This window comes from Heptranchias perlo, chromosome 35 (assembly GCF_035084215.1).
Source record: "Heptranchias perlo isolate sHepPer1 chromosome 35, sHepPer1.hap1, whole genome shotgun sequence".
Classification (NCBI taxonomy): Eukaryota; Metazoa; Chordata; class Chondrichthyes; order Hexanchiformes; family Hexanchidae; genus Heptranchias; species Heptranchias perlo.
This window is the reverse complement of record NC_090359.1, coordinates 18,465,747-18,489,211: the sequence shown is the minus strand read 5'-3', so window position 1 is coordinate 18,489,211 and position 23,465 is coordinate 18,465,747. Positions and strand designations below refer to the sequence as shown.

The window sequence follows — 23,465 nt, the reverse complement described above, 5'->3', positions numbered from 1 at the left end:
TTTGAAAGAGCTATCCAATTAGTCCCACTCCCCCCTGCTCTTTCCCCATAGCCCTGCAACTTTTTTTCCCTTCAAGTATTTATCCAATTCCCTTTTGAAAGTTACTATTGAATCTGCTTCCACCGCCCTTTCAGGCAGCGCATTCCAGATCATAACAACTCGCTGCGTAAAAAAAATTCTCATCTCCCCCTCTGGTTCTTTTGCCAATGATCTTAAATCTGTGTCCTCTGGTTACCGACCCTCCTGCCACTGGAAACAGTTTCTCCTTATTTACTCGATCAAAACCCCTCATTGTTTTAAACCCCTCTATTAAATCTCCCCTTAACCTTCTCTGCTCTGAGGAGAACAATCCCAGCTTCTCCAGTCTCTCCACGTAACTGGGGTCCCTCATCCCTGATAGCATTCTGGTAAATCTCCTCTGCTCCCTCTCCGAGGCCTTGTCATCCTTCCTAAAGTGTGGTGCCCAGAATTGGACACAATACCCCAGCTGAGGCCTAACCAGTGATTTATAAAGACGCAGCATAACTTCCTTGCTTTTTGTACTCTGTGCCTCTGTTTATAAAGCCCAGGAAAGGTGAGTTACACTACAACCAGTGAGTTACTGGTCCCTGCCTCGCTGGTGTTAACATTTACAACACCCAATCAATCCATCGCTTTCAGTCAGCAGGCCACGACTAATTGACCAAAGTTACCATTGGTCACAGGTCACTGCAAAAAGTGTCAACAAGGTAAACTGTGCTTCTGGAACAATGCGTCAAGCATGGATGCCGCTAAAGGGAAGCTAGATAAACACATGAGGGAGAAAGGAATAGAAGGATATGCTGATAGGGGGAGATGAAGTCGGGAAGGAAGAGGCTCGTGCGGAGCATGGACCTGTCGGGCCGAATGGCCTGTTTCTGTGCTGTACATTAGACGTAACATCTGTTCGGTGCACCAGGGCTCCTGGAGAAGGGTTGATGTCACAGAGGTCAAGAGAGGTCAAAGAGACCTGGGAGCAGGTTGTTTTGAAGAGAAGACGTTTACACACGGACAGCATGGCGGTCCAATCGTGCCTGTGTATAATCTTTCGAAACCAGCCGCAATCTGGGGTGAGGCTTCGAATCTGGAGCCAGGTTGGTTGAGGTGGTTTTACAAGGAACGTGGATTTTTTTTTTAATTTGTTCTTGTGGCTGAAACGAACTTTTAAAGAGTCAAAAGACGTGAGGTACATATAGGCCCAGACCAGGTTACACAGAATTACATCGAATGTACAGCACAGAAACAGGCCATTCGGCCCAACTGGTCTATCCCGGTGTTTATGCGCCACATGGGCCTCCTCCCTCCCTACTTCATCTCATCCCATCAACATATCCTTCTATTCCTTTCTCCCTTATGTACTTATCGAGTTTCCCTTTAAATGTGTCTACCCTATCCACACTCCATGCGAGTCCCACATTCTCTGGGTAAAGAGGTTTCTCCTGAATTCCCGATTGGATTTATTAGTGACAATCTTGGCCCAGAATGTGCTGCAGCCGGTGCCCACCATGAGTTAGACTCGCCCTTACCTGTTTTAATGTTATTTGACCCTCCAATTTGCTGCGAATGGGAGAGGGAGGCAGCGCAGCGCCCTCTACAGGGCATCTGGGACCTGTGCGAACAGGGCACGCAACTGTGTATCCCCTTAATCGATCAGATTGAAGCTTTGTGCAATGAACAGCGCAGAGTCCGAGCCAGGATAGCGAAATAAAGAGAGGGGAAGAAAGATTGGATTAGGAGAGAGAGAAAAAAAGAGACAGAAAGCTTTAAAAATTTTAATTTAATTTTTTTTTTGAAAATCTCCAACGACAATTAAAAGCTGAAGGACTGAGACTCCACACTTGTAAAAGTTAATTTTCAGTGCCAGAGAGGTTGTTCGGCAGTAATTAAGACTTATCATTAATAATAATGGTACTTAGGCTGAAATGGACAAGTCCGAACTTTCTGTGGCGAGTTTAGTTTGTATCTAATGCACAAATACAGGAATTTCATGTGGTTCAAATGTATTTCAATGGCGAGGCAGATAGCGAGGTGCCGTTTTACAAAGCTAATGGCAGAGCAGCACATCTCGGACTGGAACTTCCTGATTTTGGCAATTAACCACGCATCTGCACCTCGCCTGGAGTCACTGTGCGATTTGTGCATAAATAACAGTATCATTAACCTCACAGTTATTTTGACAGCAAATTCTGGGCCATTATACTTAGTTTTGAACTAGTGGAAACATCTCTCCTATCGAACGTCTTCATAGTTTTAAAAACCTCGATCAGGTCAGCCCTCAGCCCTCTCTTTTCGAAAGATAAACGCCCAGCCCATCAGATCTTTCAATTGCTGATAGAGTCGTCAGCTGCATGGGTTCCGCTACTCAATCGCCCCGGACTTTTCTGCCTCTTCACCTCCCTCCGCTGCCTTTAGAAATCTTCTCAAAAGCCCTTCTCCTCGGCCAAGCTCTTTGCCTCATCTCCCGGTCTCTTGGCGCACTTTCCCATTATTCCCACCTGTGAAAATGTCTTGTCATGTTTTCTACTTTAAAGGCATGATGTCATTTCAAGTCATCGAATGCTTTTCTACTGCAATTTAAATCAAAGGATCACAGGATTTAACAGCACGGATGGAAGTCATTTGGACAATTCCACCTATGCCAGCTTTCTGAAAGATCTATTCTCTTACTTTCTTTTCTTCAAACCCATCCAGTAACACTGCAGCTCTAAATGCCTTAATAACAACAACAATTTGCACCTTTGATGTAGTTAGAACTCCCAGGAGCGATTAGCAGACAAAATTTGACACCGAGACATACAAGGAGATGTCAGGACAGGCGACCAAAAGCTTGGTCCAAGAGGTAGCTTTTAAGGAGCGTCTTAAAGGAGGAGAGAGAGGCGGAGAGGTTTAGGGAGGGAATTCCAGAGCTTGGGGCCTGGGCATGTGTAGGCACGGCCGCCAATGGTGGAGCGATGCAAATCGGGGATACGCAAGAGGCCAGAATTGGAGGAGCGCAGAGATCTGGAGATACTGATCCTTTAAATATTCCCAAATGGTAAAAGTGCCATCTTTAACACACACACACACACACACACAAATCCACTGACAGTGCCCCTTTAAAGCCTGGAATTTAACTACACTGCCTCTTTAAATTCCCAATCCAGTGACACCATCCCTTTAAATCATTCACAGCTCGCCGAGTGGCAGGCGTGTCTCCTGCCTGGCTGAGCTCTGGCGTTCGTTTTTTTTTGCTCCAATAGTTTGACTTCCTACGTCCATTTGCATTCTGTTTCCAGTTCAGCCGAAGCCGTGCAAAACAAATAAAAAAAACAAAGCAAATCTGCGCCAAGTTCCACAAGCCATTGAAAGCTGTCTGGGTTTTTACACAAAAAAAAATAAATGTTCCTCCCTCCGAAGAGCTGGATGGTACAGTCCGAAGTGATTTAGGAATTTGGAAGGCGATCTAGTGGATCACTTGGGAGGTCCCAGCTTCTGCTGACTGGCTTGGAACGAGCTGTCGGTGAGTACATGTTGAAAGAGGCTTCAGCAAAAGTTAGGTTCCTTGTTGAATTGTTTACCAGGTGGAAATTGAATTGTTTACCAGGTGGAAATTGAATTGTTTACCAGGTGGAAATTGAATTGTTTACCAGGTGGAAATTGAACTGTTTACCAGGTGGAACTTGAACTGTGCTTTAAAGCCCAGTGTTATTCCGTCCTGCTAAACATGTCCTTCAAACTCCTGGGCAAACCCTAGACCATCAAAGAGAGAGAAAGCAAGAAAAGGCAAGAGGTGGTTGTTACTTCCTGTAAAGGAATTTGCTGTTCATTATCCTGGGTCACTGGCTGTGGCAGGCATGAGGGGGGGTGGAGAATATCCGCTTGTTTACTGTGAGACCCAACCTCAGCTGAGCGCCTCCTCCTGCTGCTTTTTCCAACCCTGCTTTCATCGAACCCGCCTCGGGAGAGGTTTATTTTCAAATGTGGGAGATGAGCTGTCTTTTTTTTCCCCCTCTCCCCTCAAATCTTTCCTCCTCTCCACTGGCGAAGGTGCTGACTTTTATTGATAAGGCTGTGGGAGTCCTTCAGTCCCCTCTTGCCTTGTCTGGGAATGTCAGTGGGGTTATTCGACCATGACCAGCAATCCCTTCTCTCACCCAAACGTCCACACTTGCTAATCTCCATCCTAAGAGCCCTGCTAGGGACAGGCAGCTTGGCTGATTTCCAACCCCTACCCTCCCACTTTGCCCACCTAGCCCACGGGCCGAGGATAATTACTTGCGGTTCTCGTAGTTTGCTGTCAAAACATCTTAACTTCTGACCTCCCTTGGAAAAGCAGCATCGCCCCACCAAATGGCTTTAAGAGAGCTGACAACTGGAAAAGAGCTTTTTGCCACAGGGCTGTGTGCAAACAAGCAGTTACACTGCGAGTGCAGTGGGACGTGGGCTTATTCGAATTTAAGCAATGCAGGTAGTCAACAATAGGTAACCTGTACTGTAGGTGGGCACTAAAGCGCACACAAACATTTTTTGTACCAGTGGTGGATTTACCACAGTCCCATCTCTGCCCCTTCCTCAACTCATCTGCAGAAAGGGTCTTCCATGCTTTTGCTACCTCCAGACCCAACTATTCCAATGCTCTCCTGGCCGACCTTCCACCCTCCGTAAACCTGAGCTCATCCAAAACTCAGCTGCCCCGTATCCTGACTCTCACCAAGTCCAGTTCACCCATCACCCCTCCCTGTGCTCGCTGACCAACATTGGCTCCCGGTCCGGGAACGCCTCGATTTTAAAAATTCTCATTCTGGTGTTCAAATCCCTCCGTGGCCTTTCCCCCCCCCTCACTATCTCTGCAACCTCCTCCCCTCCGAGATCTCTGCGCTCCTCCAATTCTGGCCTCTTGCGTATCCCCCTATTTTAATCGCTCCACCATTGGCGGCCGTGCCTTCAGCTGCCTGGGCCCTAAGCTCTGGAATTCCCTCCCTAAACCTCTCCGCCTCTCTCTGCTCCTTTTTAAGACGCTCCTTAAAGCCCACCTCTTTGGCCAAGCTTTTGGTCACCTGTCCTCATGTCTCCTAATGTGGCTCGGTGTCAAATTTTGACTGACGTTGCTGTGATGCGCCTTGAGACGTTTCACCCTGTTAAAGGCACCGTATACAAACGCCAACACAGGCTCCCTTCTGTGCAGTAAGATTCCATGAACCAGCGGGAGTGGATGAGAAATACACAACCATTCCTTTCATAGGGACAGGAGGAGGCCATTCAGCCCCTCGAGCCTACTCTGCCATTCAGTCAGATCATGGCTGCTCTGTACCACGACTCAATTTTCTCCCCTTTGCTCGATACCTCGATACCCTTAGCTAACAAAAATCCATCGATCGAAGTCTCAAAAGCTCCAATTGACCCCCAGCATCCGCAGCCTTTTGGGGGGGAGAGAGTTCCAGATTTCCACTCCCCTTTGTGCAAAGAAATGCTTCCTGACATCACCCCTGAACGGCCTGGCTCTACTTTTAAGATTATATCCTTGTTCTTGATTCTCCCACGAGAGGAAATAATTTCTCCGTATTGAAAACCTCGATCACATCACCCCTCGATCTTCTAATAGCAAGGGAATACGAACCAAGTTTATGGACGCCATAAATTAACCCTTTTAGCCCCAGTATCCTGCTGTAGAATCTGCCCAGCGCCCCCCTCCGAGGCCAACATATCCTTCCTGAGATGTGGTATCCAGAACTGAACATACTGCTCTACATGGAGTCTTTTTTTTTGTTCGTTCGTGGGATGTGGGCGTCGCTGGCGAGGCCAGCATTTATTGCCCATCCCTAATTGCCCTCGAGAAGGTGGTGGTGAGTCGCCTTCTTGAACCGCTGCAGTCCGTGTGGTGAAGGTTCTCCCACAGTGCTGTTAGGAAGGGAGTTCCAGGATTTTGACCCAGCGACGATGAAGGAACGGCCGATATATTTCCAAGTCGGGATGGTGTGTGACTTGGAGGGGAACGTGCAGGTGGTGTTGTTCCCATGTACCTGCTGCTCTTGTCCTTCTAGGTGGTAGAGGTCGCGGGTTTGGGAGGTGCTGTCGAAGAAGCCTTGGCGAGTTGCTGCAGTGCATTCAGTGGATGGTGCACACTGCAGCCACTGTGCGCCGGTGGTGAAGGGAGTGAATGTTTAGGGTGGTGGATGGGGTGCCAATCAAGCGGGCTGCTTTGTCCTGGATGGTGTCGAGCTTCTTGAGTGTTGGAGCTGCACTCATCCAGGCAAGTCTGACCAAAGCTTTATGCAACTGAAGCATAACCTCCTCACTTTTGTATTCCAGCCCCCCTTGAGATAAAGGACAACATTCCATTAGCTTTTATGATTGCTTTCTTTGTCCTTGTGCACCATATGTAAATGATTTGTGATTCACTGGGATGATGCTACGGATGTAGTTCGGAGCATAAGAAATAGGAGCAGGAGTAGGCCATACGGCCCCTTGAGCCTGCTCCGCCATTCAATAAGATCATGGCTGATCTTCGACCTCAACTCCACTTTCCCGCCCTATCCCCATATCCCTTGATTCCACTAGAGTCCAAAAATCTATCCATTTCAGCCTTGAATATACTCAATGACTGAGCATCCACAGCCCTCTGGGGTAGAGAATTCCAAAGATTCACAACCCTCTGAGTGAAGAAATTCCTCCTCATCTCAGTCTTGAATGGCCGACCCCTTATCCTGAGACTATGCCCCCTAGTTCTAGACTCTTCAGCCAAAGGAAACAATCTCTCAGCATCTACCTTATCAAGCTCCCTCATAATCTTATATGTTTCAATGAGATCACCTCTCATTCTTCTAAACTCCAGAGAGTATAGGCCCATTCTACTCAATCTCTCCTCATAGGACAACCCTCTCATCCCAGGAATTAATCTGGTGAACCTTCGTTGCACTGCCTCCAAGGCAGGTATATCCTTCCTTAGATAAGGAGACCAAAACTGTATGCAGTACTCCAGGTGAGGTCTCACTTAAAGCCCTGTACAACTGTAGTAAGCCTTCCTTGCAATAAAGGCCAACATGCCATTTGCTTTCCTAATTGCCTGCTGTACCTGCATACTAAGGAGGAGAGAGTTGAGATATTGCACAGAAGGCTAAGGGGAGATTTAATAGGTTTTTTTTAATTATGAAGGTTTTTGACTGAGAGAATTGGGAAAGATTATTACCTCCTGGTTGGCAGTGACCAGGGGTCGTCAATTTACAATTATTACTGAAAGTAAGAAGCTTTGGAGAGATGTGATTATGCAAAGGTTTGTTGGGGAATGCTTTGCCACAGGGAATGGGCGATGTCACGATCGTTGCACCTTTCCAGCATTGCCACAATGGGTCAATTTGGCTTCCTTCTGAAAAATAAATACTAATTCTTTCTATCACCTTTCATGACCTCAGGACATCCCAAAACGTTTTAAAGCCAGTGAAGAATCTTTTTGAAGTGTTTTTTTTTATTCGTTCATGGGGTGTGGGCGTCGCTGGCGAGGCCGGCATTTATTGCCCATCCCTAATTGCCCTTGAGAAGGTGGTGGTGAGCCGCCTTCTTGAACCGCTGCAGTCCGTGTGGTGAAGGTTCTCCCACAGTGCTGTTAGGAAGGGAGTTCCAGGATTTTGACCCAGCGACGATGAAGGAACGGCCGATATATTTCCAAGTCGGGATGGTGTGTGACTTGGAGGGGAACGTGCAGGTGGTGTTGTTCCCATGTGCCTGCTGCCCTTGTCCTTCTAGGTGGTAGAGGTCGCGGGTTTGGGAGGTGCTGTCGAAGAAGCCTTGGCGAGTTGCTGCACTGCATCCTGTGGATGGTACTACACTTTTGAAGTGTAGTCACTGTTGTGACGGAGGGAAACGCGGTAGCCAGTTGGCGCACAGCAAGATCCCACAAACAGCAATGAGATGATGACCTGATAATCTGTCTTAGTGATTTTGGTCGAGGGATAAATATTGGCCGGGACACCGGGGAGAACTGCCCTGCTCTTCAAAATAGTGTCATGGAATATTTTACGTCCAGTGAGAGGGTAGATGGTACCTCTGTTTAACGTCACATTTGAAAAAGTCACCCTCGACAGCACAAAAAATATACTTTATTCATAAACTTTGCAGCAATACATACAATACAGTTGTCATATCACATTCCAAACGTACACAATACAGATTATACAATTTGCAGGTTACATCAAGTGCAGTTCAATGAACACATTGTACATAATTACAGTTCATGACACTCTGGGGTGCCTCATTGCATTACAATCAATACAGATTATTGATTACAGGTACATCAATTTGAATTTTACATTCTGCCCGAGGGGGTTTTTCCCTGATTGCAGCCCCTCGGTATACAATGGCGGGAAGGCTCTAAACGATAGCCTTTCCCCACAGGGCCTTTGCGGCGGCCGCACCCGTCCTCAGCGCGTCCCTGAGCACGTAGTCCTGGACCTTGGAATGTGCCAGTCTGCAACACTCGGTCGAGGACAGCTCCTTGCACTGGAAGACCAGCAAGTTTCGGGCAGACCAAAGGGCGTCTTTCACCGAGTTGATGGTCTTCCAGCAGCAGCTGATGTCCGTCTCAGTGTGCGTCCCCGGGAACAGCCCGTAGAGCACAGAATCCTGTGTTACGGAACTGCTCGGGACGAACCTGGACAGATACCACTGCATCTCTCTCCAGACCTTCCTTGTGAAGGCACATTCCAGAAGGAGATGGGTGACGGTCTCGTCTCCACCGCAGCCTCCTCGGGGACAGCGCGCGGTGGCACTGAGACTCCGGGAGTACATGAAGGATCTGATGTCCCTCTGTACTGGCACCGGGAGTGTCGGTCTGGATTATGCACTGAAGTTGGGCTCGAGCCCCTGACCTTCTGACTCAGGTGAGAGGGCTACCCACCAAGTCACTGCTGTAAACTTCTACAGTTCTCTGATTGAAGGCACAAAATAAACAGGCCTGAGTTGATCAGAAATAACACATCAATCCCATGTAAATTTTGTCTCCAAAATTTGCATCATTACCATAACAAAATTCAATCGCCCTGCTTCTGCGTGCACAGCAGTGAATGTGCAAACAGAGCGATGGTTGATGAGGCGGTAAGGGTCGCATATAATGACAACACTACTCTGAGCTAGAATGGAAATGACTGGGTAATTCCCCCGTCAGTCACGCCTGGAGACCGCACTGCTGGGATTGGTTTTACGCACGTAAATTTGTATTATGCAACTATCCTCCACTCACTGCATTTTGCTGGAGAAATAATCCTGCTTTTATCGGGAGACGTTGCTGTAGTTTCGGTCATGAGTTCTGTTTGCTGTAGTTCGGAGCGACTCTTTTTTAAAATAGACTCTGTAGACTGTTTGCTGGAGCGCGCTGTTGAAATAGACTTTGTTTGCCGTGAAATAGACTGTTTGCTGTAAGTCCCGCCCCTCCTCCAACTCGTTGGCTGACACAGTGGTGTCAACAGACATTCTGGTCAGTAAGCGGAAAGGTTTAATGAAGGAGTGGCCAGGGCCTGCTCCGAGCGGATTCCAAAGCACAAACGCCAGGAAAAGCGGACACCTGGACCCAAAAGCTGACTGTCTGCATCGACGGCAGATGGTGAAAGTCTATATGCTGCTCGTTTCAGCCTGACCCCGGGACAAAAAATGGGGTCAAATGGCCGTTGGAGCAGGCAAGTAGAGATTGAGGGGTCCATGTACCGAAAGTATTAAAAGCTAGTGGACAGGTACAAAAGATAATTAAAAAGGATAATGGAATGTTGGCCTTTATCTCAACGGGGGCTGGACTACAAAGGGGTGGATGTTACTCTACAGTTATATAAAGCTCTGGTTAGACCCCCATCTGGAGCACTGCGTTCAGTTCTGGGCACCGCACCTCAGGAAGGATATATTGGCCTTGGAGGGGGTGCAGCGCAGATTCACCAGATTGATACCAGGGCTGAAAGGGTTAAATTCTGAATGGCCCACTCCTGTTCCTATGTAGCAGACTCGAGGGGCTGAATGGCCTCATCCTGTTCCCATGTGCAGAACATTGTAGTTTATATTGGAACTGTTCGTTGTGAACTACAGGGTAGATTTTGAGAATTAGTGTTCCTGGAACAGAGCTAATGTGCGTCGGAATATAAGGTGTGAAGAGGTTAACACGCCCAATGTGCGACATTTTCATATTTCTGTCAATGAGTGGATCTTCGTGGCAGGCCGCGAAACTCACTGGCTAATCTCCATTACGGCTAGTGCTCCCTCGACACCAAGCACTGCACCCAGAGCACTAATTCATAAAGTCTACCCCTGAATATAACTTATCCCTCCATGGCCTCGCCCCCTCCCCTATCTCTGTAACCTCCTCCAGCCCTACAACCCTCCCAGATCTCTGCGCTCCTCCAATTCTGGCCTCTTTTCCATCCCCCAACTCCCGTTGCTCCGCCATTGGCGGCCATGCCTCCAGCTGCCTCGGCCCTAAACTCTAGAATTCTTTCTCCCTCTCCCTCTCCCTCTCCCTCTCCCTCTCCCTCTCCCTCTCCCTCTCCCTCTCCCTCTCTCTTTCTCTCTCTCTCTTTCTTTCTCTCTCTTTCTTTCTCTCTCTCTCTTTCTCTCTCTCTCTCTTTCTCTCTCTCTCTTTCTCTCTCTCTCTTTTTCTCTTTCTCTTTCTCTCTCTCTCTCTCTCTCTCTCTCTTTCTCTTTCTTTCTCCCTCTCTCTCTCTCTCTCTCTCTCTCTCTCCCTTAAAACCTACTTCTTTGACTGAGCTTTTGGTCATTCATCCCAGTGTCACCTTATGAGGCTCGATGTCAACTATTTTGTTTGATAATCGCTCCTGTGAAGCGCCTTGGGACGTTTGACTACGTTAAAGGCGCTATATAAATGCAATTTGCTGTTGATTGATGCAGTAGAGCTGGGCCATTCAGATCCTCCCTGTCATTGCGTTTTTGCCTTCTCTGCCCTAACCCTTGTTTTAAATAACGGACCAGGCTGTACGAGCGGATTAAGCACAGCCGGGGCAGAAATCAGGATGATACAACTGGCCTCCGCTCCCCTGGGAGAGGAAATGGGGAAAATCAGCCAGGGCTCTGCTCCCGCTCACTATCTTCCATAGACACCGGCCTAAAAGAGCTTGCGCGATCAGGACCCGGTTTTTGGAGACTAGGCCCATTCTTGACCTCGGCCTTGCATGCTCGAGTGCCCCTTACTCACAATCGTGTAGGGTTTTGATCGAGTAAATGCGAGAGAAACTACTTCCACTGGCAGGAGGGTCAGTAACCAGAGGACACAGGTTTAAAATCATGGGCCGAAGGGGGAGATGAGGAGAATTTCTTTTTAACGCAGCGAGCTGTTATGATCTGGAATTCACTGCCTGAAAGGGCGGTGGAAGCAGATTCAGTAATAACTTTCAAAAGGGGAATTGGATAAATACTTTGAATGGGAAAAATTCGCAGGGCGATGGGGAAAGAGCAGAGGAGTCAGCAGGGACACGATGGGCCGAATGGCCTTCTCCTGTGCTGTACGATTCTATGAAATAACTTTCTGGAGGGCGCCCAGCGAGCCAGTGGAATCTGCAGAGCGTGTTGCCAGAAGTTCTGGCTCGAGCCGATTGTCGATACGATTGTCTGTTGTTTTCTGTTGGTTCCTGTACGCAGGTCGTAAATGCCACTTAAAGGGGCATTGCTGGAATGAAAGCCGGATTAGTTTGTAGGGAAAAGGAAGGAAAATAGAAGTCGTTGTCACAGTTTGCAGCACTGCGCCATTTTGTTTTTGAGGGGCGGCGGGGGGGAGTGTCACGCACACCACTTATTCCACGAAGCAGCTGCCCCTTTAAATAGTTTTAGCTTTGGCGTGTTTGGTTGCGGAATGTGCCACCCTCGTTTCTCCCGGTGACCTGGCATGGGGGCAAATCGGGAACCGCCCGATTCCCGAACCAGGCGGCCATTTTAGGCAATCGCCTTTTTTTCTCTCTTTTTTTTCCCCCCACCCCCAACCGAAGCAAAATAAATATTTACCGGAAGATTCCACGCCAAACCACGTGGGGGAGGGAGTCATTGTTAACCCTACCGAGTGGGCGGGCGGGGCACTTCAAACCGAGCAGGTTAGTTACCCGCTCGGGCCTGGCCTTTTCTGTGCCGCCTGCCGTCTTTCATAGAATCTTACAGCACAGGAGGAGTCCATTCGGCCCATCGTGCACGTACTGGCTCTTTGAAAGAGCTATCCAGTTAGCCAACTCTCCCCTGCTCCTTCCCCATAGCCCTGCAAATCTTTCCTTTCTCAAGTATTTTTTCAGCTCCCTCTTGAAAGTTATTATTGAATCTGCTTCCACCGCCCTTTCAGGCAGTGCGTTCCAGATCATAACAACTCACTGCATAAAATAATGTCTCCTCATCTCCCCTCTGGCTCTTTTGCCAATTACCTTAAATCTGTGTCCTCTGGTTACCGACCCTCCTGCCAGTGGAAACAGTTTCTCCTTATTTACTCTATCAAAACCATTCATGATTTTAAACACCTCTATTAAATCTCCCCTTAACCTTCTCTGCTCTAAGAAGAACAATCCCAGCTTCTCCAGTCTCTCCACGTACCTGAGGTTCCTCATCCCTGATACCATTCTGGTAAATCTCCTCTGCACCCTCTCCAAGGCCTTGACATCCTTCCTAAAGTGCGGTGCCCAGAATTGGACAACAACACTCCAGCTGAGGCCCAACCGGTGATTTTATAAAGGTTTAGCATGACTTCCTTCAGCGCTTCAAAAGGGAGACAAGCAGTCAACGAGTAGTGACGAAGAGGTTTAGGGGAGTCGACTGAAAGCCCAGATCCAGAAGCAGGCTTGGAGGGAGAGCAGCACTGAGAGGGAGGAGTTTGGGGCTGAGCTACCATGTGGGCCAAGTCCGCTGAGGTTCTGCCCTCAAAGGAGATGATGATTTAAGGATGACCGTGCGTTGTTTTTTTTGGGGGACCCCAGTCCCATCAGCCACCCCAGGTTCAGCCGTGGCTCAGTTGGTCGCACTCTCGCTCTCGAGTCAGAGGTTTGTGGGTTCGAGTCCCACTCCAGAGACTTGAGCACAAGATCCAGACTGACGCTCCCAGTGCAGCACTGAGGGAGTGCTGCAGTGTCGGAGGTGCTGCCTTTCAGCTCAGACGTTAAACCGGAAGGGTGAAGGACCAGAGGACATAGATTTAAGGTGATTGGCAAAAGAACCAAAGGCGACATGGAGGAAAAACTTCTTTACACAGCGAGTGGTTAGGATCTGGAATGCACTGCCCGAGGGGGTGGTGGAGGCAGATTCAATCATGGCCTTCAAAAGGGAACTGGATAAGTACTTGAAAGGAAAAAATTTGCAGGGCTACGGGGATCGGGCGGGGGAGTGGGACTAGCTGGATTGCTCTTGCAGAGAGCTGGCACGGACTCTGGGCTGAATGGCCTCCTTCCATGCTGTAACCTTTCTATGAAACCGAGGCCCTGACTGCCCTCTCGGGTGGATGTAAAAGATCCCATGGCCACTATTTCGAAGAAGAGCAGGGGGGGGCGTTCTCCCCGGTGTTCTGGGCCAGTATTTATCCCTCAACCAGCATCTAACAAAAAGAGATTATCTAGTCGTTATCTCATTGCTGTTTGTGGTATCTTGCTGTGCACAAATTGGCTGCCGTTTTCCTACACTACAACAGTGACTACACTTCAAAATACTTCATTGGCTGTAAAACATTTTGGGACATTGAGGCCATGAAGGTGCTGTATAAATAAAAGTCCTTTTCTCTCACTCCTTGATAGCGAGTTTTTACGTGTAGCGCTGGCTTGTGTTGTTCAGGCATTCTCTGCAAAGTTAGGGAATAACCGGGTCGGAAGGACCCAATTAGGTGTCCATCGAGGGGGAATTAGTTCAGTTAGCTAATCCTTGGTTTGAAAATCAGCACTTCATTCATTATTTAGTTTGTGTAATTGGCCCAAGTTACTAGTCATTGAAAGTGGAGACAAGCCAGCAGCGAGAGGGCCCAAATACAAAGTCGTCTTAAAAACAATTGACTGGGTGTTGAGAACGCGGATCGGTACGCTGGGTTCGTGACCTCTCAACTCAAATGGCTCTTTAGCTGGTGCCTGTTGGATGTCATTCCCGCTGAACTGTGCCAGCCTTTGCATTGCAAAGCAAACAGGAAGCTCCCACGTTGACATGTTGGAACCGGCAGACTTCAGGAGTTGCGGTTACCGTGGCGACAGGCTGTGCAGGGCAAACACAGCTGCGAACCGGTTGCTCCAGTTTCCTGCAAGATGGGTTTTGAGAGCGTTGTTGCAGTTCACTGGAGCATGGACTGGCCGATTAGGGGTTGCCAACCCTCCAGGATTGTCCCTGGAGTCTCCAGGGATTGAAGATTAAACTCCAGGGCAACTGCTGCCGGCAAAGACACCCGGGAGAAAAATGATAGGGGCGTTAAATAATTGTGTCTTTTCATTTTCTTTCAACACTTCTGTTTATTGGTTATAAAAAATATTGGAGATTGGGGAGGCGGTTTGACTGACGGTCAAGAATCATCCAATTGGGTAATGCGAAGAGTCTTTTCACTTTCTGATTGGCGAGGATGGCCGCGTTGGGCGACCAATGGCGGGAGCATGGAAGGTCATGTGATGAAACCGCCAGGAATACGTCCAACAAGAGTTGGCAACCCTAGGCCGGCCCCCAACTGGGAAGATCTGGTTACTGATCACGGTGGGCGGGAGATGGTACGTCATGGACAATAATTGTTGTATTGAGATGCTCGTGTATCGGAATGAGCAAAGGCTTTATGCACCAGTCCCGGTCTCTTGGCGGAATTCTTATCCGGGCACCACCCATCCCTTCAGCCCCTGTCAACCCCACCAGGCCCTGGGAAACATACCGAAAAAAAAAAAAAAGAGCAGGAGGCCCGGAACCAATTCAGGAGGCCGCTTTGAAAAATTCCTCCCCGACTCCTTCACCTTGAACAAAATGCTTGTGTGAGGAGCCATGTGACTCACCGTGCGATCGTTAGATGTTAACAACAAGATTTAGACCATGTCAAGAGATAATGCTGGGCCCCTTCCATCCCTCCCTACCAGCAAAGTGTCTGTTATGTAACAGGCAGGTCATTAGTTAATGGAGGTTCCCTCACCTTTTATAAAACACTGGTTAGGCCTCAGCTGGAGTATTGTGTCCAATTTTGGGCACCGCACCTCAGGAAGGATGTCAGGCCTTATGTTCTTATGTAAATCTCTTTTGCACCCTAAGAAATAGGAGCAGGAGTGGGCTATACGGCAGCCCCCCCCCGAGCCTGGGCCACCATTCAATAAGATCATGGCTGATCTTTGGCCTCAACTCCACTTCCCCGCTCCATCCCAATATCCCTTGATTCCCTTAGAGTCCAAAAATCAATCGATCGATCTCAGCTTTGAATGTACTCAATGAGCATCCACAGCCCTCTGAGGTAGAGAATTCCAAACATTCACAACCCTCTGAGTGAAGAAATTCCTCCTCATCTCAGTCTTAAATGGTCGACCCCTTATCCTGAGACAATGCCCCCTAGTTCTCAACTCTCCAGCCAGGAGAAACAACCTCTCAGCATCTACCCTGTCAAGCCCCCTCTGAATCTTGAATGAGATCCCCTCTCATTCTTCTAAACTCCAGAGAGCATAGGCCCAGTCTACTCAATCTCTCCCCAAAGGACAACCCTCTCAACCCAGGAATCAATCTAGTGAACCTTTGTTGCACCGCCTCTAAGGCAAGTATATCCTTCCTTAGATTTACTAGAATGGTACCAGGGATGAAGAACCTCCAGTTATTTGGAGAGACCGGAGAAGCTGGGATTGCTCTCCTTTTAGAGCGGAGAAGGTTATGGGGAGATTTGATTTGAGGTGTTCAAAATCGTGAGGGGTTTTTTTTTTATTCGTTCATGGGATGTGGGCGTCGCTGGCAAGGCCGGCATTTATTGCCCATCCCTAATTGCCCTCGAGAAGGTGGTGGTGAGCCGCCTTCTTGAACCGCTGCAGTCCGTGTGGTGACGGTTCTCCCACAGTGCTGTTAGGAAGGGAGTTCCAGGATTTTGACCCAGCGACAATGAAGGAACGGCGATATATTTCCAAGTCGGGATGGTGTGTGACTTGGAGGGGAACGTGCAGGTGGTGTTGTTCCCATGTACCTGCTGCTCTTGTCCTTCTAGGTGGTAGAGGTCGCGGGTTTGGGAGGTGCTGTCGAAGAAGCCTTGGCGAGTTGCTGCAGTGCATCCTGTGGATGGTGCACACTGCAGCCACAGTGCGCCGGTGGTGAAGGGAGTGGATGTTTAGGGTGGTGGATGGGGTGCCAATCAAGCGGGCTGCTTTATCTTGGATGGTGTCGAGCTTCTTGAGTGTTGTTGGAGCTGCACTCATCCAGGCAAGTGGAGAGTATTCCATCACACTCCTGACTTGTGCCTTGTAGATGGTGGAAAGGCTTTGGGGAGTCAGGAGGTGAGTCACTCGCCGCAGAATACCCAGCCTCTGACCTGCTCTCGTAGCCACAGTATTTATATGGCTGGTCCGGTTAAGTTTCTGGTCAATGGTGACCCCCAGGATGTTGATGGTGGGGGATTCGGCGATGGTAATGCCGTTGAATGTCAAGGGGAGGTGGTTAGACTCTCTCTTGTTGGAGATGGTCATTGCCTGGCACTTATCTGGCGCGAATGTTACTTGCCACTTATCAGCCCAAGCCTGGATGTTGTCCAGGTCTTGCTGCATGCAGGCTCGGACTGCTTCATTATCTGAGGGGTTGCGAATGGAACTGAACACTGTGCAGTCATCAGCGAACATCCCCATTTCTGACCTTATGATGGAGGGAAGGTCATTGATGAAGCAGCTGAAGATGGTTGGGCCTAGGACACTGCCCTGAGGAACTCCTGCAGCAATGCCCTGGGGCTGAGATGATTGGCCTCCAACAACCACTACCATCTTCCTTTGTGCTAGGTATGACTCCAGCCACTGGAGAGTTTTCCCCCTGATTCCCATTGACTTCAATTTTACTCGGGCTCCTTGGTGCCACACTCGGTCAAATGCTGCCTTGATGTCAAGGGCAGTCACTCTCACCTCACCTCTGGAATTCAGCTCTTTTGTCCATGACAGAGTAAATAAGGGGAAACCGTTTCCAGTGGCAGAAGGGTCGGTAACCAGAGGACACAGATTTAAGGTGATCGGCAAAAGAGCCAGAGGGGGAGATGAGGAAACTTTTTTAACGCAGCGAGTTGTGATGATCAGGAATGCGCTGCCTGAAAGGGCGGTGGACACAGATTCAATAGTAACTTTCAAAAGGGAGTTGGATAAATACTTCACGGGGAAATAAATTACAGGGCTTTGAGGGAAGAGCAGGGGAATGGGACTAATTGGACAGCTCTTTCAAAGAGCTGGCACAGGCACGATGGGCCGAATGGTCTCCTCTTGAGCTGTACCTACTATGATACTTACTCTATCTTCTTGCCTTTTTTCACCTTGCTGGTGCCCTGCACTACGAACCTCCAGGTTTCTCAATAAAAGTAATTATGAGGAAATTATCTGTCAGTATTTATGGGGACATGGTGGGCATGTTGGCAAGCAATTGGGGCAAGCTTTGTTTCAGTAACAGTGTGGTCTGCCATCTTAACCCCCGTGGCTAGTTTATGGTACAGGGTGCACTGTAAATGCTCGGCCTTGCTCTTTCCGTTCCCGATGTTATTTTACATCCTCCAGCCCCGCACTGCCAGTACCTCACTGCCAGCTGTGCACCAAGCAATACGATGGGTTCCTGTTTCCCTTCTAGAAGCCAAACTGAATTTGGTGCAAAGTAGTCAAAATCCCGTGAACCAGATTCGATTATATTTGAGTCCGATCCCAGGATGCTCCAATTCTGGCCGCTTTCGCTGCACCATTGGCGGCCGTGCCTTCGGCTGCCTGGGCCCTGAGCTCTTGAATTCCCTCCCTAAACCTCTCCGCCTCCCTCTCCTCCTTTTTAAAACCTACCTCTTTGACCCGGCTTTTGGTCACCTGTCCGAATACCTACCGAACATGGCTCGGTGTCAGATTGTGTCTGATAATCGCTCCTTTGAAGCACCTTGGGACGTTTTACTACATTAAAAGGCGCTATATAAATGCAAGTTGTTGTCTTGAGAAGTGTGCGCTCCCCAAGTATCGCTAACCGTGTTGTGACACGATGCTGGTTGTTGTAGTGGCGGGGGTTATATCAGAGACGTGGATTATACCAAAAAATGAGTCATTAGCAAAAGAGCCATAAACGGTGATAACTTCGGCCTTTATAACCTCGCACTATCCTTCACAAGACAGCGGCGTCTGATTATAGCCTTCAGGCGACATGTTTCCTTGTCTTTTGTGAAGGATTGGAGGTGGCGCCTTGTATTCGAAACTGCCTGTAGCGTCTCGCAGTCCTCAGATAAGTATTATCAACACCATGAGTGTAATTTTCTCTGGTGTATCGGTATTCTTGTGGTAATGTAGTGGTCCTAGACTGGGAACCCAGCAATCATGAGTTCACCTCCTACTGTGGTAAGTTGTGAAACTGAATTTAATGATTGTACAGTGTACAATCAACAAATTGTTGTTAAAAACCCAGCTGATTCACTAATGCCCTTCAGGGAAGGGACTCTGCCGTCCTTACCCAGTCTGGGCCTACATGTGACTTCTGTATGGCTATATGGTTGTCCATTAATAAAATAAAAGCAAAGAAAGAACTTGCCATTTTCTATAGTGCCTTTCACAACCCCAGAATGTCCCAAAGTACTTTTGAAGTGTAGTCACTGTTGTGATGTAGGAAACACGGCAGCCAATTTGTGCACAGCAAGATCCCACAAACAGCAATGAGATAATGACCAGATAATTTTTTTTTAGTGATGTTGGTTGAGGGATAAATATTGGCTGAAGACACCGGGGAGAACTCCCCCTGCTCTTCTTCGAAATAGTGGCCATGGGATCTTTTACATCCACCTGAGAAGGTCTCGGTTTGACTTCTTATCTGAGAGACTGCACCTCCGACAGTGCAGTGCTCCCTCAGTACTGGCACTGGAAGTGTCGGCCTGGATTACAGGCTCAAGTCTCTGGAGTGGGACTTGAACCCATGACCTTCTGACCCTGAGGCGAGAGTGCTACCCACTAAGCCATGGCCCTCCTGCAGTGGGTGAACAAGATGTTGGGACTATCTCTAGCAATTGTTGTTACACTACCATCTTTGCCTGGGAGAACTAGGGAAAAGCAATAAATATGGACACCATCAAAGTTGGAAAAAGTAACTAGGACAAAGTAAATGAGGAACTCGCAATTAGATGACACAAAGGTCATGTTTTAGAAGACTGAGAGCAAGGGGAGGAGCTAGGGGGTTGCCTACCCTCCAGGATTGTCCTGGAGTCTCCAGGAATTAAAGATTAATCTCCCAGACATTGCTGCGAGCAACACCCGGGAGAAAAAAATCACAGGAGTCAGTAAACATGTCATTTTCCTTAAATTTGTTTATTAGGAGATGGGGAAAATGGGTCAAGAAGCATCCAGTTGGGTATCGAAGAGTCTGATCGCTTTGCAATTAATGTGGGAAGGCGGGGCATCACGAGGATGGACATTTCATGTGACCAATGGCGGGAGCGTGAGGGCAGGGCGGTTGGAGGTGGAAGGTCATGTGACAAAACCTCCAGGAATACGTCCAACCAGAGTTGGCAACCCTAGACTTGGGTGGGGGTAAAGACTTTCGCAGTACCGAGGACCTGGGAAAGAACGAGTTAGGATACGAGACAGTGCAACGAGTCTTGATTTCGACACCGTGAGTAGCACTGACAAAATAGAGACGCAGAAACAGCGGAGTACGTTGGGAAGTGATGTCATGCCGTCATCCTGAGGTACACAAAAAACCTGATCGCACTTAACATGTTCTACACACTATATGTACGTGTGCATGTGTCTGGCCAATAGAACATAAGAAATAGGAGCAGGAGTGGGCCATACGGCCCCTCGAGCCTGCTCCACCATTCGATCAGATCATGGCTGATCTTCATCCTCAACTCCACTTTCCCGCCCTATCCCCATATTCTTTGATTTCCCTTTAGAGTCCAAAAATCTATCCATCTCAGCCTGGAATATATTCAATGACTGAGTATCCACAGCCCTCTGGGGTAGAGAATTCCAAAGATTCGCAACCCTCTGAGTGAAGAAATTCCTCCTCATCTCAGTCTTAAATGGCCGACTCCTTATCCTGAGACTATGCCCCCTATGTTCTAGACTCTCCAGCCAGGGGAAACAACCTCTCAGTATCTACCCTGTCAAGCCCCCTCAGAATCTTACATGTTTCAATGAGATCACCTCTCATTCTTCTAAACTCCAGAGAGCAAAGGCCCATTCGACTTAATCTCTCTTCATAGGACGACCCTCTCATCCCAGGAATTAATCCAGTACTTAGTATCAACAGGTCCGGTTTGGATTGTGATCAAGAATCTTTGCTCTTCTCCGATTCTGGCCTGTTGCACATCCCCGATTTCCATCCCTCCACTATTGGCGGCCGTGCCTTCAGCTACCTCGGCCCGAAACTCTGGAATTCCCTCCCTAAACCTCTCCACCTCTCTTTCCTTTTTAAGATGCTCCTTTAAAACCTTTCCTCTTTGACCAAGCTTTTGGTCACTTGTCCTTGTATCTCCTTGTGTGGCTCGGTGTAAAACTTTCGTCTGATTAACGCTCCTGTGAAGTGCCTGGGGATGTTTTACTACATTAAAACGCTGTATGAATAGGTGGGGAGTAGTATGGGTGTGTTCTGAATGAAATTTTCTCGTGCGTTGCAGATTGCTCCTGACCAGATCAGTTCATAGTCTCTCACTCGGTGCTTTCACACTTGTAAAGGAGCAGGCTCGGTGACTGCTTTGCATGGTTAGTTAGTTCCTGGGAGAATTTTCATTATCTTGCTTCTGATTTGCATGGCGGGTGTGTTCAAAAAGGGATAATTCACTTTCTCTGACTTCCCTCCCAGTCCTGGGTCGGCCCCCTGGGGCAGTGACCTGGAAGGAATGTGCACAAGGGTCACTGAGAAGTGGGGGGCCCTATCAACCCCTGCCAAAGCTAATACTTCCTGTGTTTTGAAGTGAAGGCTTCTCATTAAGTTGTAGCTTCAGACCAGGGGGTGTGTCCGAGGCATTATACCCTCCTTTGCATGTGTGACTGCCGTGGCTCAGCGGGTAGCACTCTCACCTCCTGAGTCGAAGGTCGTGGGATCAAACCCCACTCCAGACACCCGAGCACATAATCTAAGCTGACACTCCCAATGCAGTTCCGACGGAGTGCTGCGCTGTCGGAGGTGCCGTCTTCTGGAAAGATTGGCCAGGACACCGGGGAGAGCTTCGAAATAGTGACCGCGGGACCATTTACGTTTCGCCTGAGAAGGTAAACGGGGCCTCGGTTTAACGTCTCATCCTGTCGACGGCACCTCCGACAGTGCAGCGCTCCCTCCGTGTTCTCACGGGGAGGTTAACTCGTGCTGTGGGGAGGGTTTAAACTAATTTGGCACGGGGATGGGCACAAGGATGAAACGTTGGAGAGGGGAGACAACTAGCACGAGAGTAAAGAATAGTTCAGAAATAGGAGGGATCAGACAGGGGGCAAATGTGAGGCAGTCTATGATGAGATTGGAGTGCATGTTCGTAAATGCACGTAGCTTGGTAAATAAGGTTGGTGAGCTACAGGATCAAGTCGCCACATGGGACTATGATATAGTGGCAATAACAGAGACCTGGGTCAAAGAGGAGGATTGGGTATTTAATATTCCTGGTTACAAGGTATCCAGGAAAGTTGGGAAGGATAAAAAGGAGGGGGTTTGGCAGTATTGAACAAAGAAACTATTCTAGCACTGGAGAGGACGACGCAGTTGAGGGGGTCAAAGACGGAATCTATTTGGTTAGAATTAAGGAACAATAGAGGAGCTATCACGCTACTGGGTGTATATTTTCGGCCACCAAATAGTGGGAAAGAGATAGCAGAGCAAATTACAGAAAATTGGAAGAACTCTAGAGTAGTGATAATGGGGGACTTCAGTTATCCAAATATAGACTGGGACAGTAACAGTGTAAAGGGCAAAGAGGGGGCGGAATTCCTGAAATGTATTCAGGAGAACTTTCTTGATCAGTGTGTTTCCAGCCCACCAGGAAGGAAACAGTGCTGGATCTCGAACTGGGGAATGAAGTGGGGCAGGTGGAGCATATTTCAATGGGGGAGCATTTGGGGAACAGCGATCATAACATCATTAGGGTTAGAATAGTTATGGAAAAGGACAAGGAACAATCGAGCATAAAAATAAAAAGGGATCTTGCCCAGGTGGATTGGAATCAAAAATTGGTAGGCAAAACAGTAATTGAACAATGGGAGGCCTTCAGGGATGAGTTGGTTGGGATACAGAGTAGACACATCCCTATGAGGGGGAAAGGAAGAGCATCCAAAGCTAGAGCTGCCTGGATGACTAAAGATATAGAGATTAAAATGAAACAGAAAAGGGAGGTTTATGATGAATGTAAGGTTCATAATACAGTAGAGAACGAGGCTGAATACAGAAAGTACAGAGGAGATCTAAAACAGGAATAAGAAGGGCAAAGAGAATAGATTAGCAACGAACATAAAAGGGAACCCAAAAGTCTTTTTATAAACATAAAAATAGTAGAAGGGTGGTCAAAGGAGGGATGGGGCCGATTAGGGACAAAAAAGATCTTCTTGCTGAGGCACTAAATGAATACTTTGTATTGGTCTTCACTAGAGAAGAGGATGCTGCCAATGTAGCAGTAAAGGAGGAGGTAGTAGTGATATTGGATAGGATAAAAATAGATAAAGAGGTATTTAAAAGATTGGCAGTACTAAAAGGAGGAAAGTCACCTGGTCCGGATGGGATGCATCTTAGGTTTCTGAGGGAAGGGTGGAAATTGCGAAGGCTCTGATTACAATCTTTCAATCCTCCTTAGATATGGGGATGGTGCCAGAGGACTGGAGGATTGCAAATGTTACACCCCTGTTCAAAAAAGGGGAGAGGGATAAACCTGGCAATTACAGGCCAGTTAGCCTAACGTCAGTGGTGGGGAAACTTTGAGACAATAGTCCAAGGCAAAATGAATTGGCACTTGGAATAGTATGGACTAATAAACGAAAGTCAGCATGGATATGTTAAAGGCAAATCATGTTTGACTAATTTGATTTGAGTTCTTTGATGAAGTAACGGGAAGGGTTGATGAGGGTAGTGTGTTGATGTTTGTGTATGTGAACTTTTAAAAGGCATTTGATAAAGTACCGCAGAATCGACTTGTTAGCAAAATTGAAGCCCATGGGATTAAAGGGACAGTGTCAGCGTGGATACAAAATTGGCTAAGGGACAGAAAGCAGAGTGTAGTGGTGAACGGTTGTTTTTCAGACTGCAGGGAAGTATACAGTGGTGTTCCCCAGGAGTCAGTATTAGGACCACTGCTCTTCTTGATATATATTAATGACCTGGACTTGGGTATAGAGGGTATAATTTCAAAGTTTGCA

The 23,465-nt window shown here is 48.1% G+C and overlaps 1 protein-coding gene across 1 annotated transcript in view; it reads left to right on the top strand.

Annotated features, from left to right (window-relative positions):
- Positions 1-3,278: 3,278 nt before the first annotated feature.
- The window catches only part of LOC137302380 (phospholipase D1-like), a 71,975-nt gene continuing 51,788 nt past the window's right edge, over positions 3,279-23,465 (top strand). Inside the window, exon 1 of the mRNA XM_067972005.1 lies at positions 3,279-3,517. The gene's annotated coding sequence lies outside the window, so the exon portion shown is untranslated. The remainder of the gene's footprint in view (positions 3,518-23,465) is intronic.